The 17,578-nt window shown below is 41.9% G+C and overlaps 1 protein-coding gene across 6 annotated transcripts in view; it reads right to left on the bottom strand.

The window, feature by feature from the left end:
- Nucleotides 1-12,258, bottom strand: part of LOC140740502 (RNA-binding Raly-like protein) — a 1,929,462-nt gene extending 1,917,204 nt beyond the window's left edge. For 5 of the 6 annotated variants that reach the window (XM_073069704.1, XM_073069706.1, XM_073069701.1 and 2 more), the window contains exon 1: nt 12,168-12,258. The gene's annotated coding sequence lies outside the window, so the exon portion shown is untranslated. Of the gene's footprint in view, nt 1-10,197; nt 10,292-12,167 lie in introns of those variants that run through there. The other variant, XM_073069702.1, reaches the window with a different exon arrangement.
- Between the last annotated feature and the right edge of the window lie 5,320 nt (nt 12,259-17,578).

A 17,578-nucleotide genomic window follows, 5' to 3' on the forward strand; every position in this document is an offset into this window, starting at 1 on the left:
CAAATGAATATCCCTGATACAATAAAATCGACCACAATATTCTTCAGAAATGAGATGTGAATAATTCTAACAAGTTTCCATACATTATTCTGGAATTAACTGCCCTGTCAGTAAGTTATTAAGAGTCAGTAACATGAGTGGAAACATTAGTGATGGTCCTAACATGCATCCAAGGAGGACATGCAATTTATAACCAAATTGTTTCAAGGTCACCATGAGTGAGGCTCGTCTCTTCAGCAACTCTAGGATAATTTATTAAATAAATCAGTCATTATGAATGTCAAACTTGCCTCAAGTCAATAATTCAGTCAACTGATTTTGTAATAATCATGATTTAGTTTTGGTAATAATTCAAATATTGTTGGAAAGAAATTAGGATTTAAAACTAAACCTGTTCTGAGTGAATACAGTGGAAGAAAGTGGAAAGATATTTTTCAATTCCAGATCAATCTCAACACATCATCTCATCCATTCTGCAGCTTGAAGTACACATGCCTTCCCTCCCCCCAAAATCCTTTGTTACAAAGAAGGTGACATGAAGAACATTTAGACTTTCTAGACATGGAAATGAAAAACAGAACCAGAGGTAGACCATTCAGCCATTCTTGCCTCCAGTTGTAACCAGACATTGATAATAAACTGAAAACATATCTGGTGAACATTGCTTATTTAATTGTTGAAAATAGGAGAAATTCCATTATTATTTGCAGGTTAATGTATAAAAATGATGCAAATCAATTAAGTCTACAACATGCTATAGACATTTTTGTTTCTTTACATTATTATGAATGCACACGGTCAAAGCTGTTCAAAAATCTTAATTTGAACGTGTTCTGTTCCTTCATTGATGCTGAAAACAACCAAAAGAGATGTTAGGAGACAGAAAGCATTTGCCTTGATTAAAATGTCACTGATGCAGCCTGGTAATTATACAAACCATACAAGCTAAGATTAGATGAATACTCTGCCATCTACTCTTGCCCTGAGCAGTGACTTTAAAAAAAAGTCCAAGCAGAGGCTGATTAGTTTTGAAATTTCAACTTGGAGGGCTAATTAATTTGATGCATAAATATCAGAAATCTGCACAAATTATGAATTCAAATTTGACAACCTTTGAAATTTCAATCAGGTGACAAAGTTTCAGCAAGCACAAGTTTTTGTTCATTATCAATGACTTCCATAAAGCGCATTGGTGCTAAAGGACAGTGATGACATAAAAGCAGAACAGTAAAAAAAAATTCTCAGGTTTGGGGACACAAATTAAATGAGACTTCACATGACCTTGCTAGCTTACTAACCGGCCAAAGATTAACCTAAAACTCATATACACCATCAACAATATTTAAGTCACTGGTGAACTACGATGTAGAATTGTTACTTGTCTTGTAATTCAATTTTCCTATGCCTGTATAATTGCTCAGTGAATTTTCAGTGGTTACAGTTGCCTCTTCTGGAAGCTTCTTTGTTTCATTGGCAGATGTCACATGAATCTGGCTCTTTATTGGTTAATGTTACCGATGGAATTTCTGTAATCTCTAGACTTGTATGAGATGGCCACACTACTTTTAGTCATTCTCATTTTAATGTCCCTCATCATGTTTCTTTCAATTCTTTGATCTTGTAACACTTCATAAAACAATCATAAGCAACAAGTTTTGTGCCTCATTCTTGACTTCTGAAGAACCGTTGTATCACAAAAGCATCAGGATCCAATATCACCCACCTCACTCACTCCAGACCTTGTAAACATAAAGCTGCATTGTATGACAGACCAAATGTGAAAGGACCCCTATATTTTTGTTTATTATATTATTTCAATTAATGAGATGGTTATTCTGACAACCAGTGGAGTAAATATAATCCCTACTGACTACAGATTTGCTTTCTGTGCAGTTTAGGGGAAGCTGAACAACACCACTAATATTCCAATCACTTAAGTACCATTCTTCCTCAACCACAATAATTCTAGATACATTTGTCATTCTCTGTAGTGGGCAATCTTTTTTTTAAATCCCAATATCAGCATTCTTCTACCTCACCAACATAATATCCAAGATACAAGAGATTCTGCAGGTACTGGAAATCCAGAGCAACACACACAAAATGCTGGAGCAACTCAGTAGGTCAGACTAGACATCATCTATGGAGAGGAATAAATAGTTGACTTTTCAGGCAGAGGTCTTTCATCAGGACTAGGATATGCAAGATGGTCCCAAAACAAATTACCCTTGCACTTTCATGCTTTTCCACATCATCTGTGGATAGTGACAGCATCACTCCTCAATAAGGTGACTGCATGCAATCATTTGTTCTGATAATACACCCACAATTCTGGTGGAACGCAGCAGGCCAGGCAACATCTATAGGAAGTACAGTCGACGATTCGGGTCGACCCTTCGTCAGGACTAACGGAAAAAAGAGATAGTAAGAGATTTGAAAGTGGGAGGGGGAGGGGGAGACCCGAAATGATAGAAGACAGGAGAGGGGAGGGATGAAGCTAAGAGCTGGGAAGTTAATTGGCAAAAGGGATACAAGGCTAGAGAAGGGGGAGTATCATAGGCCTTGGAAGAAAGACAGGGGGAGGGGAGCACCAGAAGAAGATGGAGAACAGGCAAAGAGTTATTGTGAGAGGGAAAGAGAGAGAGAAAAAAATTTAAATTACAAATAAGGGATGGGGTAAGAAGGGGAGGAGGGGCATTAACAGAAGTTAGAGAAATCAATGTTCATGCCATCAGGTTGGAGGCTACCTAGAAGGAATATAAGGTGTTGTTCCTCCAATCTGAGTGTGGCTTCATCTCGACAGTAGAGGAGGCCATGGATTGACATAATGGAATGGGAACAGGATGTGGAATTAAAATGTGTGGCCACTGGGAGATCCTGCTTCCTCTGGTGGACAGAGCGTAGGTGTTTAGCAAAATGGTCTCCCAGTCTGCGTCGTGTCTCACCAATATATAGAAGGCCACACCGGATGCAGTATATCACACCAACAGACTCACAGGTGAAGTGTCACCTCACCTGTGACTGTCTGGGGCCCTGAATGGTGGTGAAGGAGGAAATGTAGCAGACAGACAGACATACTTTACTGATCCCGAGGGAAATTGGGTTTCGTTACAGCCACACCAACCAAGAATAGTGAAGAAATATAGCAATATAAAGCCATAAATAATTAAATAATAAGTTAATCATGCTAAGTGGAAATAAGTCCAGGACCAGCCTATTGGCTCAGGGTGTGTGACACTCCAAGGGAGGAGTTGTAAAGTTTGATGGCCACAGGCAGGAATGACTTCCTCTGAAGCTCAGTGTTACATCACGGTGGAATGAGTCTTTGGCTGAATGTACTCCTGTGCCTAACCAGTACATTATGGAGTGGATGGGAATCATTGTCCATGATGGCATGTAACTTGGACAGCATCGTCTTTTCAGACACCACCATCAGAGAGTCCAGTTCCACCCCCACAACATCACTGACCTTATGAATGAGTTTGTTGATTCTGTTGGTGTCTGCTACCCTCAGCCTGCTGCCCCAGCACACAACAGCAAACATGATAGCACTGGCCACCCCAGCCTCATAGAACATCCTCAGCATCGTCTGGCAGATGTTAAAGGACCTCAGTCTCCTCAGGAAATAGAGACAGCTCTGCCCCTTCTTGTAGACAGCCTCAGTGTTCTTTGACCAGTCCAGTTTATTGTCCACTTGTATCCCCAGGTATTTGTAATCCTATACTATGTCCACTGACCCCTTGGATGGAAACAGGGGTCATGGTGCCTTAGCCCTAGGGCAAGTGTAGCACTTGTTCTGCTTACAAGGTTAAGTGGCAGGAGGGAAATTGGTGGGAAGGGATGGGGGGGGGGGGAGACAAATGGACAAGGGAGTCGCGTAGGGAGCGATCCCTGCAGAAAGCAGGAAGTGGGGGGTGAGGGAAAGATGTACTTGATGGTGGGATCTCGTTGGAGATGGCGGAAGTTACGGAGGACATGGAGGCTGGAGGTAGGTGAGGACAAGAGGAACCCTATCCCTAGTGAGGTGGTGGGAGGATGGGGTGAGAGCAGATATGCTTGAAATGGGAGAGATGTATTTGAGGGCAGAGTTGATGGTGGACGAAGGGAAGCCCCTTTGTTTAAAAAAAGGAAGACATCTCCTTCGTCCTGGAATGAAAAGCCTCATTCTGAGAGCAGATGTGGTGGAGAAAGAGGAATTGAGAGAAGACTACCCCCCCCCCCCCCGCCACTTTCTGCTTTCCACAGGGATCACTCCCTAGGCAAATATTTCCTTGTATTTGTTCTGATAAGCCCACCTCCACGTTACTGTTAGGAAATTCAACTAGCTTCATTCCAACCTTTGTTAGAATGTGAAAGGATAATACAGTTCTTGGCACAGTCAAACCAGCTATGAGAGGGGCTAGTATATGGAGAGAATGAAAAGGAGTGTTTTGCTAATATAACTAGAGGCTATCATACACAACTGTGGTTGAAATTTAAGAAGGTGCAAATGTTAACATATTGCAATACCCACAATCAACCCTGTTTAAATATGGTTTTCCTGTATGCAATATGGTTTATTGGTTAGACAACACTAAAACCATTTTACCGATGGGCAAGAATTTTCAGAAAAATCAATTACTGCCCAATCTCTAGGCAGGAATAAAAAAAGACAGTTTAATATACCATGGTTGTTAAAAAACAAAGTTCTCTAATCAATTTGTTCCCCAGTCAGTCTTCACAAAATGGAACAATCATCTTCTAGAGAACTGATCCTAAGCCATGAAGATATCCTATACTCAGAGTCTCAGTCACTTTGTTGTTTTTGCTTTAATCAATGGCTTGGAACACAAGTGACATAAATGGGGAAAGTGGGCTGCTGACAGGACTTGGTAGCCATGGCAACACAGTATGTGCATCAAGACTCACTCTAACTAGCTGCTCCAAAACAAATGGAGGACAATCAGAACATGTTGAAATACCCAGATACCTTTCTATCATTTATAACCATGCTGCAGTTGAGCAGAATACCTCACTGAGCAAACGACACACCATATTAAGTCTAACTACATGCCTGCTTGAGAGTCAATCTAGATCCAAATCATACCTCAAGGCTTCCAGAGTGTCTACTTTGGAAAGGTAATTAGTGGCGGAATGAACAGGATAAATGATAAATTAGAACTCGAGTATCAGTAGTCCATTTGCTCCCCCCTCCCCATACTTACTACACCATTGAGATTGCAGCTGCTAGACCCCAATTCCCAGTTTCCCAGCAGAAATAAGCCACTCACTCATAGCCTTGACCACGTCTGAGCTGACAGAAGTCTCAATGTGGAGTTAGAAAGCACAGAATGAGGCCCTTAAACCCACATGGATCAACAACCATCCACTTACACCAATCCTATTTTATTCTCCCTAGATTCTAGCAAGTCATTAGGAGGTGGGGGGGGGGGGGAAATATGGAGCATTTGAGGGAGAAGGTGCATACACCACAGTTTCCAAGATCAGGATTGAGCTGTGCTGCTGGAGTAGAACAGATTCTATTCCTTGTACCACCACTATAGAAATGCTTCATCCTCTTCATTAATCAAGGCTCCATCTCTATCAGTTGCCAATATGCCTGTAAGAGAGATTTCTAACAAGTACCATTATAGCCCTATGGAGATCGTGGAAACATCAAACAAGCCAAATCTCAAATATCTAGCTTACACGTTAAACACTGTTTTGCACCAAGAACCTTAAGTCAGTATATGTGCCAGCATTTACGGTGTGTTCTGGGCTGGCTGACAGAATGGAGAAGGGAACAAACTAGCCAAGTCTAAAAGCTAAGATAGTTAGACTCTCAAAGTGGCAAAGATTGATGAAATCAGCAACTAACAATAGTGCAGACTAACTAGTGAAATAAAGATGCCTGAACTGAAAGCAGCAATGAGTTAGCAAGAGACAGAAACACATACGTTAGTGATTAGTTAGGTTACAAAAGCATTATAGAATCCCTGCACTACAGAACAGAAACAGGCCCTTTGGTCTATCTAGTCCATACCAAACTGCCTAGTCCCATCAACCCGCACCTGGATCTTAGCCTCCACTCCCCTCTTGACAACATACTTACCCAAACGTCTCTTAAATGTTGAAATCCAACCCACATCCACCATACCCTTTGGCAGTTTATTCCACACTCATACCACACTCTGAGTGGAGAAATTCTCCTCAGGGTCCCCTTAAACATTTCACCTATCATCCTTAACCTATGACCTCTAGTTACCACCCCCCACCCAGTCTCCTATGCACCAGGGCATAAAATTCTAACCTATACACCCTTTCCCTATACTTCTGATTCTGGACCAACTCAGGCATCTCTCTCCCCCATTTTTTATAAATGATAACAGCACTAATACCATTTTCTGGTCTCAAAGGTTTTATCAATGTTCCATCCACTTTGTCACATCACAGATTCTCTTAACCCTTCTCCAAGGGATAGCTTGGGTACCAGTATCCAAACAGAACCATCCCAAAGACACATCTTTATTGCTTACTTCCTGCAAGGAATTATAGATATAAATCCAAAACGGGAGGACTCCAAATGGCTCCTTATGCTATTGTGCTACGTAATGTGATCATGGCTGATCTACTGTAAATGCCAACTCCATGTTCCTACCTACTCCATCTTTCCACCTCCCAGTTTGTCAAGTACCTTGCCTTTAAACATATTCAAACTCTCTGCTTCCACTAGCCCATGAGGAAGAGATTCAAGGACCATGGCACTCAAGAAAAAAAATTGCTTGAATCATCATAAATGGCCCCTTGTTCTAGATTTTTCCCACAAAGTCAAACCTCTCCATAATCACATCAAGACCTCTCAGGAACTTACAATTCCATCAAATCTCCTCACCTCGTACAGAATGTAGTAAATATCAGTCTAGCCTGTTCAACAATATTATACACCCACTTTTTTAGCCTCTATTCCAGCTGCTGATGGCACCTTCCACACTGAAGCATTTGAATCCTTTTTCCTCAACAGTTGTTCCCCATCAGCAAAATTTAGCAAGCATCTTCCATCTCCCACCAATAGCAGTTCTGTTGTACTCAACTTCCAGCCTCCACATTCAACGGATAACATCCACGTTCTGATATCTCCAGTCATCAGACACATCTTCCCATCACCATTCCCTCTGAATTTCCCTGATCTCCTCCATCTCCAACAATACTGACTTGCCTTCAGTTTTGTTCCTTCCCATCGTCCAGGCACCCAAACACTCCTTCCTAGACAAAGCAGTAGTTTAAATTCATCTCCGAGTTACTGTATTTCATGCTTGAAGAACTAAACACAGTGAGTGACCACTTTGCAAAAGGAGATTGCAAGCCTCTAGTTGTTTATCATTTAAATTCACTCTCAACTTCTACTTTCAGCTTCTAACACTGCTCCAACAAGAAATAGGACCCCATCTTCTGCCATGGTACATCACCGTATTCCAGATTCAACATTTTTAGATGACCACTTATTCCAGTCCTCTCTCTGTCAGCTCCACTGGTAGTTCTTATCCTGCATAAACCTTTTCTCACCACACCGTTCACCTTTATTCCTTCTTGTCTACCTCTCTCCTTCAACCACTACTATCACCTTCATCACTAAACCTCCACCCTATCAGACACCTACTGTTTCATTTGCTCTCCCCTCTGCTGTGCAACTTGCTCCATCGCTACATTCTGATGCAAACTGAAGTTCCTTGCTCCTCAGAAACTGTTCAGCCTGTTACAGAGATCCGACACCTTTTAAACTGGACATTCAGGATTCAGCGACAGCATCAAAATTAAGTTGCTTACCTTCCTCTACCTGTACCCACGTAGAAATGATCAGACAGTGTTGTAAAATAACACTGAAGCACAGATGAGATCACTTACCTTGTCTTGTAAAACTCCCAATTTTAAAACAAGTTCTTCACCATAGATACAATTCCAGTCACAAGTGACTCACTGAATGAGCCTTTTAAGAACAGGACTGCCTCAATGCACCAGGAGACAACTCCACTTACAGCTTCACTTAGTGTCACCCAATGATTTCCCCAAGCCCAACAGCTACCACAGTAGTCAGTAATTCAGCATGTCACCTTTTAAATGAGAAATGAAATTTATTTTAATTTTCTTACAAAGTTACTTCACTTTTCAAAAAGGTATCTGGTTCAGATACCACCTCCTGTTCCACATACCTGAACATTTATAATAGACTAGAAATCTTTCGAGCATCACAACCTAGAGTTCTTTTCTTGATAATAAAAAAACTGCAGACGCTGGAAATCTGAACTAAAAACAAAGTGCTCGTCAAGACAGTTTAGTCCAGCTTAGCCTCTTTTTTTCCTCACCTCTTTTATTTGGATATCATGGCTAGACATGTCCTGGTAAGCTAGTCTGTAATAATTTGACTAATTAGTCTTGGACTAATCAATAATAATTGTATGTTATGCAGACTGGAGACCCTTAATGGCAACATGATTTCACTCTGAGTAAAATTCTCTTTGTTCACCCACTGCCTTCTCTTTCTTCTTTTCTGCTACCTAGATGAATATACTTTTATCCTCTCGGTGCTGAATATCTTCAGCTTGCTGCTCATTAACTTGTCGAAGAACACTCAAGATCTAAGCTACAATCGACAGTCACAGTTAATGACTTAACATGCCTGCAGTAGGCGAAGAGTCTGCTTATAATTCTAGGAAGTTGACTGTTTACTACTGATTAATTTGTAGGTTAAAATATACATGACATAATTTCATACTATATAGGACACCATATAAATAATGCGCAGAAACAGCAGGCATTTATATTTTACTAGTTAAATTAACTTGCAGAATTTATTATTGAAACCTGACAAGACAATACAAATAACTGGGATAAATCTAATCTTTGCTGGAATTGTAAGGATGGCTTTTTGCCGGTCTCTACACTTTGAGCTCAATTCCATAAGACATAAAGATCACAAACCACCAGCAGTTCACTGAATCTCACCTCGCTTTTGTCGAGACCCGCTGTCTTCACCAGAATCCTTTGAAGAAGGACCGCCGTGTTTATGAATTCATAGACAACAAATGGCTGATGAACCAGTGCTTAAAGACTACAGGCAGCACACTGTTTCACAAGTTGGGACACAGCATACTCCTCCCTCCCCCCATGGCAGTCTGAAAGTTGCTAAGAAATTTTTTTTGCAATAACCCACAGAGTTAACTGAACATCATACCACAAAATGTTTATTGACAGATATCTAAAGCAAATTTGACATGTGAAATTAGTCAATTCCAAACAATAGATACACAACTATTCACCTTTCACCTGTAGGACACTGGGCATCTATAATTGAATTCATATTTCTAGTCACCACCCACACAAATTGTCCATTTTAATCAACCATTTTAATGAAATTTCAATATAAAACTTACAAAACAAATTATTTAAAACGGGCTACAGTCAGTTCATGAGAGAATGCCCTCTATTACAACTCATCCTTATGTTCCTTTGCCCAGAAGAGGTAAACTATTTCTCACTTTATTCATATTAAACTAACTCCCCATCATACTTGTTTTTGAAATTTATCTAAATTATAAACAAGTGGTTTATCTACAAATTATAACTTGTAACCCATTGCAATCTTTCAGGCAATACAGATACACAAGCCTCAAGGCTAGTTAAACGGCCCTTTCCAATGACATCAAAAGCTGGTTTCACTCAGTGTTCAAGCCAAATATTATACTTATTTCAATGGTTTCCTGTTCTGTTAAAACAATACTAAGTTCAACAAAGACTACAAATTGGTCTTGTAGATGTACGGATGTTGAAAGGGTTTGCTTAGATTATAATGTCTTGCAATTCCCTGCCCAATATCTATATTACCTTTTAGGTATCACTGCAGTACATACTATTGAATGATTTATGATTAGATACATATTCATTCGCAACATTCTTTTTTTAAATGAACTTGTGAACAAAACGCTTCAAGTGAAGTTCGGCACCATGCTCAGTTATGTTCGTTACAAGTGTTTATTTTATGTGATAAGTGAACTGTAAGCACAAGTCGAGATCCACGAGTAACCGATAACGGAGAATTTATCTCGCACACAGGTCCCCTTATGTGAAGCGCGTCAGAGAAATAAAAGGCTATCATAAACAAGGCTCTTTGCAATAATATTGCACGAAAGGGCAGGTGCCAGGCTGTTTTATATATAAACCTACCTTTATAAAAGCTCTTTCAACATGTGAAGCATTGAACTATCGAAATCCCAGAGCGAGTCACATAACGTTGGCTGGTGTGGTGTAGTTACCGCGTTGGCCACTAACGGGCTGAATATCTGGCACATATTGCACTGCATCATCGATGTTCCTCATTAATTATGAAGCAGGCAGAGCCCCGTTTTGATGTATTGTTATTAAATAATTTGATATGCTTAATCGCATTAAGCTTCAAATATAATTAGACTACGCGGGGAAAAAAAAGCTAAGCCTTCAATTCAAAATTATTCAGAAAGGGCGATTATATGCAATAGTACTCATTGCATCTTCCTTCCATTAACGAGTAATTAAGCAATATAAACACATGTAGCAATTTCCTCTCAAAAGCGATATATTTTGGTGGTTGTAGGTATATTTATTCCTCCGTCTTCTTAAAATTGGGATTTTTAATTTGTTGTCAGTTGGAGTAGAGTCCAGTTTTGCCTGATAATTAATTGCATTAAACACTAAGCGACTGGTAATCTGTTTACCCAGGGACACGATAGCTTTCAGCATTTTATGTACATTCCACACCCATACAATATCCTACTGACACTGAAAAGCCCGAAGCATCCGAAAAGTGACAGAAATAAATAACAGAAATAAACATGTGGTTTTTTTCCCTCTGGTTGGTTAGGGATTGCAAAAGACTCCCGATCTATAATCCAACACTTCAGCAAGCGATCCGCTAACCATTAAATAACAGTTGAGTATAATAATTAGAATTACAACCAGCTATTCCGCTATTCACTTCAATCATTCTAATCTGCCGCCTCTCTGTTCAATTGCAACTGCTTGGAATCTGTTAATTCAAACTCGGATAAGCGTCTAATTTGCTTGGCGATCGCCACCGTTCACTAGAGAAGTGTTTTTTTTTAAAACAAGGAAAACAAGCACACTTTTCTTATTTTTTGTTTGCATTTCCTTATGAACTTCAAATACAATTTGCCTTTTTTAAATAAGAGGTAATATTTAAAATTTACTTTGAATTAGACATGTACTTTAACAATTCCCCCAATTATTCTAGTCGAACAGTCTAGTTCCTTAAATGATAACACAGCTCCAATATCATGAAATTGTATCTTTATTTTTATTCCCCATAAGCTTAATTAATATACAACATGAAGAGTTGGAGTTTGCTCAAGGTGCAGTTTATACTTGATTATTTCCAATCTGGAAATTCTTTTTAAATATAATTGTGAAATCCCAGTGAATTAAAAACAAGAAACGAAAGGCCGGTATACCAGTATACCTTCATCCGAGGCGAAGAAATTCCGTAACAAAATGAGGGGGAAAATGTAGAGTTCACGGATATGTAAGCAAAAAAACTCATCCAAAACCACTTCTAAAAAGAGAAACATTTACATTAGCTTCTTAAGCAGTGAGTTACTAAGTTATTCCTTCAATGTTTTCAAATAATTTTGTAAACAAGTTTTACCTCTTCAAGAGGAATTCAAAAAAGTTATGCACAAATCTACACAAAAACATTTTGCTGCAAGGTAGAGCTGAAACACGGCAGTAAAGGAGAAAGGTGGAAATAGTTATTTTAAATTTGCATGGGGGAGGCGGGAAGCAGGGGGATAAGTATTTCAGAAAAGCGCAAAAGCGCCTGCACTTAAAATAAATATACATACAGGTTGCAATACAACTGTTTTTCTATACACTGCATTGCGCCTCAGTGCCACTGATATGAAGTATATTGTTATTTTATAAAATTATTTATGCACGAACATACATTCCACATTAAAAGCAAAAAACCACAAAAATACTGGATCACAACCATTCCGTCAAAAAGCAAAAATATAACGTCGTTGCCGTTTGAAATTTCAAAGGCAAAAAATAGTGCATTAATATTTCAACAAGGAAAAAACATTCAAAAAGGAAGGAAAAAAAGCGAGTTTTGTCTGATTTGTCAGCGGCCCCTTGCTACTCACCAGCACAGTTTTTAGTATCTAGTGCAGACTGAGTTCAGTGCATTGCATGGAGCACACTTACAGAGAGACACAAGCGTCAGCTTTAAAATGGCGACCCAGTTTGTAACCATCAATTCGGGCAACCCATTCTATCTCCTCGTGCGGCGTCACTGGTGATAGGAGGTGGAACTGATATCTCTGCTCATGTCCACTGAGGCTTTGTGACATATGGGTGGCTCGGTTGCCAGGACTAGAGACTGGCAAGCCTTAGAGTCACACAAAAAAATGAAACTGTTATGGTAATTTTAGACCCTCCCCTCCTGATCTTTGTGGTCGGAATTAACGCTATGCCACTGTTATCAAAACGATTCTGCGTTAGAATGGTTTTGCCCCTTTCATGGGTGTTTGTGTAATTGGTAATTGGTTTGATAATTACAGTATGCACTGAGATACTGTGAAAAGCTTTAGTTTTCATGTCATCCAGAGAGACCATTCCATACAGAAATACATTGAGGTTGTGCAAAACGAAATCACAGAATGCACAATATAATGTTACGGTTATAGAAAACACGCAAATAGGTGCAAGTGCCTTGGCGGGGTAGATCGAGAGATCAAAAATTCATCTTTTTCATACCACATCTGTTCAAGAATCTGACAAAAATACGACACCAGCTGTCCTTGTGTCCGGTGATACATACTGTATGTGTGTGTTTGGGTCACAGCGAGGTACTCTGAGAGATCAAGAGTTCATGTAAGAGGTCCATCCAAGAGGCTGATAACAGAAGCTATCCTTAAACCTGAATTTTCAGACTGCATCGTCACATTAATGTGATAACACAGTGGTGAATTATTCTTTTATGTGTAATGTTCTTTGCTGAATTGTTCATTGAACAGAAGTTTGGGAAGCACATTTTTAAGAAGACGCACAAGGTGTGTGGGATTGGATGCTATCATCCAGGGGAAAAGGAAGATTGAAGGTGCAGCTATCAGCAAAGGAAAGAACATGGAGGTACAGTAACTGTAAAATAAGCTCTCCACTGCTCAAGTGATTAGCTGCAAACACTGACTGGAGCACAGGAAAATGTTTGCAATAATAGTATGCCTTAATACAAATCAAGACATTTCACAACATGTGTCAGTATGGGTCTAATTCTGATTCAGACAAGGAGTAACATTTGGTATAGTTTGGAGTTTTGTCGTTAGGTCACATCTGGAATTTCCAGTTGGTGGACGATTCCCCTCCACGCCACTCTGACGTGTTGGGGAAATCATGCACGTGGCAGGTTACAGCAGTGGTTTGCCTTTGCCTTCTGCCAGGTGAGTTTAAGGAGATCACCACCTCTTGCAGTGGATGACCAGGACATCTAAGTGTCTTGTCGTGCTCTTAGCGCTCCACAACGCCTGCTGGCCACCTTCTTGACCGTTGGACCATTAATCGGTCTCCTCCGCTCAATCTGCCAGGACCAGACTTCACACGCTGGGATAGGTAGATCCCCTACCTCACCGAGGATCAAAGACCTGTCAGCTACTCTCACCTGGTTTGGCCCATCTGCTGAGACGGTTTACCAGGGTGTGGCCGCTGTGCGTGCTACAGCTACTTGGAGCCACAGGTGAGAGCTGAGTGCCAGGTGGGGACCAAAGATGGACGAGCTGCCCTGAGAAAAGGGCACAGCAGGCTCCCCACTAGGGGTGCTACTCTTCCCTAAGACACCCCATGCACCCCATTTGGAGCTTACAGACCCAGAACGCCTGCATGATGCCACTACTTACCCTTCAACCATCAGGCTCCCGAACCAACGTACATAACTTCACTCACCTCAACTCTGAACTCGTTCAACCTACGAACTCACTTTCAAGGGCTGCCCAACTCATGTTCTCAGTATCATTTATTTAGTTATTTTTTAATATATTTGCACAGTTGCCTTCTTGTGCACATTGGTTGTTTGTCAGTCTAAGTGTGTAGAGTTTCATTGATTCTATTGTTTCTTTGTTCTACTGTGAATGCCTGCAAGAAAAGCAATCTGAGGGTAGTTTGTGGTGACATGTCTGTACTTTGATAATAAATTTATGTTAAACTTTAAATGTTCAGGACCTCTTCTGAAAAGATGGTGGCATACTCAGATGCAGTGGCCTCTATGGGTCCAGCCAAAGGTGTTTTTGTCTTCTTTAAACATCCTATTTACAATCGCAAGGCATTGTTGGACATTAAGTACTGCAGGTCTACCTCATCAACGAATTGCTTATTGGCAGAGGAGCAAGAAGAGCTGGACTTGGTGCGGACTACGTGAACGTTGCCTATAGAAAAGTGCCAGAGTCGATGGGCAGTCAGTGTGAAGTCCAACTGCAAGTAATTGTCTTGGGCATTTTTCTTGTGATAGCAAGACTATGCTGAACACAGGTAATGTAAAATACTGCAAGTCTTAGGGAGAATGATGGCACCTAACAGCAACTCCTTTGCTTGCATCTTCGGAAACAGCTCCAATTTCTACCTTTAATATCTTTATTTTTCCTTTTAGGGTTCTTTTGAAAACCCTGACCTGGAGTTACACACCAGCTTCGGTTCTTTGCGAGAATGGGTTCCACGACTGGCCGCTATTCGACATGCCAAGCGTTTGGCCTGAGAATCTCGATCGTGTTCAGAAGCCTAAGATCTCGGGGCTCTGGCGATGGGCGGATCGAGGGTCGGTGTCACAGCCGGAGACTCATGTGTCGTCGGGGAGGTCGGAAGATCTTTTATGTGGGTCTGAAGACCCGAGGTCTTTGCAATCTTCAGACACAGAGCTTGAAAAAAGTGACAAAACTGACTTTTAAGATCATAAACCAGCGCTTGCTGTGAAAATGGGAGACACCTCCCTCTCCCTTGCCAGGGAGAGAGAAAACCTGTGGGTTGTCGAATTCGGATGAAGTGCAAAGCTTTTGGGGTAACTGCAAGGACTGTGTCTTTGCTATCGCTTAGCACGTGCTGGGGCTTAGTGATTGTACCAATGCACATTTATTTTTGCTGGTGGGGCGAAGGGGGGATCGTTGCTCACTGCCGCTTACACGCGGGAGGGAGGGGAGCTGGGTTCTCACGTTTAACTGCTGTTCATTCTTTGGGGGCACTTCTCTGTCTTTGAGGATGTTTTGTGAAGAAAAAGCATTTCAGGATGTATATTGTATACATTTCTCTGACATTAAACTTGACCTTTGAACCTTTGAAGTCTGGTCCACTAGTTAATTGGTGTTACTGACGGTGTTGGGAACTGCGTGGCCTCAGTTGTAGTAAGGACTAGGCCTCATGCCTCGGGCTTGCCCTTTCAAGCAGTCCAGGAAGCGGATGCTGGGAGTGGAGTAGCACTGCATCCGTACTGGTTTGCAGGCTGGCCCTTCCCATCAGCTCTGCCCTCCAGTGTTCACTCAGTGGAAGATAAGTTGGATCGTGAATCTACGTTTGTTTGTGACTGCTGAAAACTGCTTGTTTTGCTGACAGCACCCATGCAGCATCAAGTTACAGGATCTGTCACTCAGGAATTTAGGCTATATATTTTTTGTGCGACTGTATGTTTAACTGCTAACCTATATGTGCTGTGTGTGACTGTTGTTCTCTGTTTTACACCTTGTTTCGTCTGACTGTATTCACGGGTATTCATGTATGGTTAAATGATAATTAAACAAGCTTAAAAAAATTAACTTGAACTCTATTAGACACTGACGTGGAACATTGAGTGGAAGGGGAATATTCCATTTGTGGCAATCCACGTTGGAAATAATGCCTAGTGGAAATAATGATAGGACCCTTCCTGACAAAGGGTCTCAGCCCAATACGTCGACAGTACTTCTTCCTATAGATGCTGAACACAAAGTACACAGGAGATGCTGTGGTCAAAGCAACACGTACAACACACTGGAGCAACTCAGCAGGTCGGGCAGCATCCGTGGAAACGAGCAGTCAACGTTTCAGGCCGAGACCCTTCGTCAAGACTGAAGAGAGAGGGGGCAGGGGCCCTATAAAGAAGGTGGGGGGAGGGTTGGAAGGAGAAGGCTGGTAGGTGCCAGGTGAAAAACCAGTAAGAGGAAAGATCGAGGGGTGGGGGAGGGGAAGCAGGGCAGGGATAGGCAGGAGAGGTGAAGAAGGAATGTAAGGGGAAAGCACTATGTGTAGTAGAAGGAGGTGGAACATGAGGGAGCTGATAAGCAGCTGGAGGAGGAGGCAGAGTGAAACTGGGATGGGAGAAGGGAGAGGGAGGGAATTACCGGAAGTTGGAGAATTCAACGTTCATGCCAAGGGGCTGGAGACTACCCAGATGGTATATGAAGTGTTAGTCCTCCAACCTGAGTTTGGCTTTGTTATGGGCAGTAGAGGAGGCCACGTATGGACATATCCGAATGGGAATGTGAAGCAGAGTTGAAGTGGGTGGCAACTGGGAGATCCTGTCTGTTGTGGTGGACGGAGGGGAGGTGCTCGACAAAGCAGTCTCCCAATCTGCGTCGGGTCTGATGTAGAAGAGGCCACACCAGGAGCACCGGATGCAATAGATGACCCCAACAGACTCACAAGTGAAGTGTTGTCTCACCTGGAAGGACTGTTTGGGGCCCTGAATGATGGTAAGAGAGGAGGTATAGGGACAGGTGTAGCACTTACGCTTGCAGGGATAAGTACCAGGTGGGAGATCTGTGGAGAGGGACATGTGGACCAGGGAGCCACGGAGGGAACGATTCCTAAGGAAACCAGAGAGGGGTAGAGAGGGAGTGGTGGGGTCCTGTTGAAGGTGGCGGAGGTTGCGGAGGATAATGTGCTGGATCCGGAGGCTGGTGGGGTGGTAGGTGAGGACAAGGGGAACGGGAGGATGGGGTGAGGGCTGAAGTGTGGGAAATGGAGGAGATGTGGGTGAGGACATCATTGATGACGGCAGAAAGGAAACCATGATCTGCAAAGAAAGAGGACATTTGAGATGTCCTGGAATGGAAAGCCTCATCCCAAGAGCAGATGCACCTGGCACTTACCAGCCTTCTCCTTCCCACCTTCTTTATAGGGCCCCTAACCCTTCCCTCTTCAGTCCTGACGAAGGGTCTCGGCCCAAAACGTTGATTGCTCATTTCCACGGATGCTGCCCGACCTGCTGAGTTCCTCCAGCATGTTGTACATATTCCTATAGATGCTGCCTGGCCTGCTGCGTTCCAGCAGCATTTTGTGTGTGTTTCTTGAATTACCAGCATCTGCAGATTTCCTTGTGATAGGATAGATATGGAGATTTTACTGAGGGAGTATTAAGAGATAGAGTCCAGGGTATAAGTATAACAAACTTGGCTTTACTATCAGAGTCATATGCAAATTAGCAATGGGTTAATAAGGTCAGAGTATCGAGAACTGATGGGAAACATTCATGAAGCACTAAAGAAAGAGGAAGCTGTTCCATTGAGACTGGCTTCTCCTGAACAGGTCAGGCCACACA

The sequence above is a fragment of the Hemitrygon akajei genome, chromosome 17, assembly GCF_048418815.1.
Source record: "Hemitrygon akajei chromosome 17, sHemAka1.3, whole genome shotgun sequence".
Classification (NCBI taxonomy): domain Eukaryota; kingdom Metazoa; phylum Chordata; class Chondrichthyes; order Myliobatiformes; family Dasyatidae; genus Hemitrygon; species Hemitrygon akajei.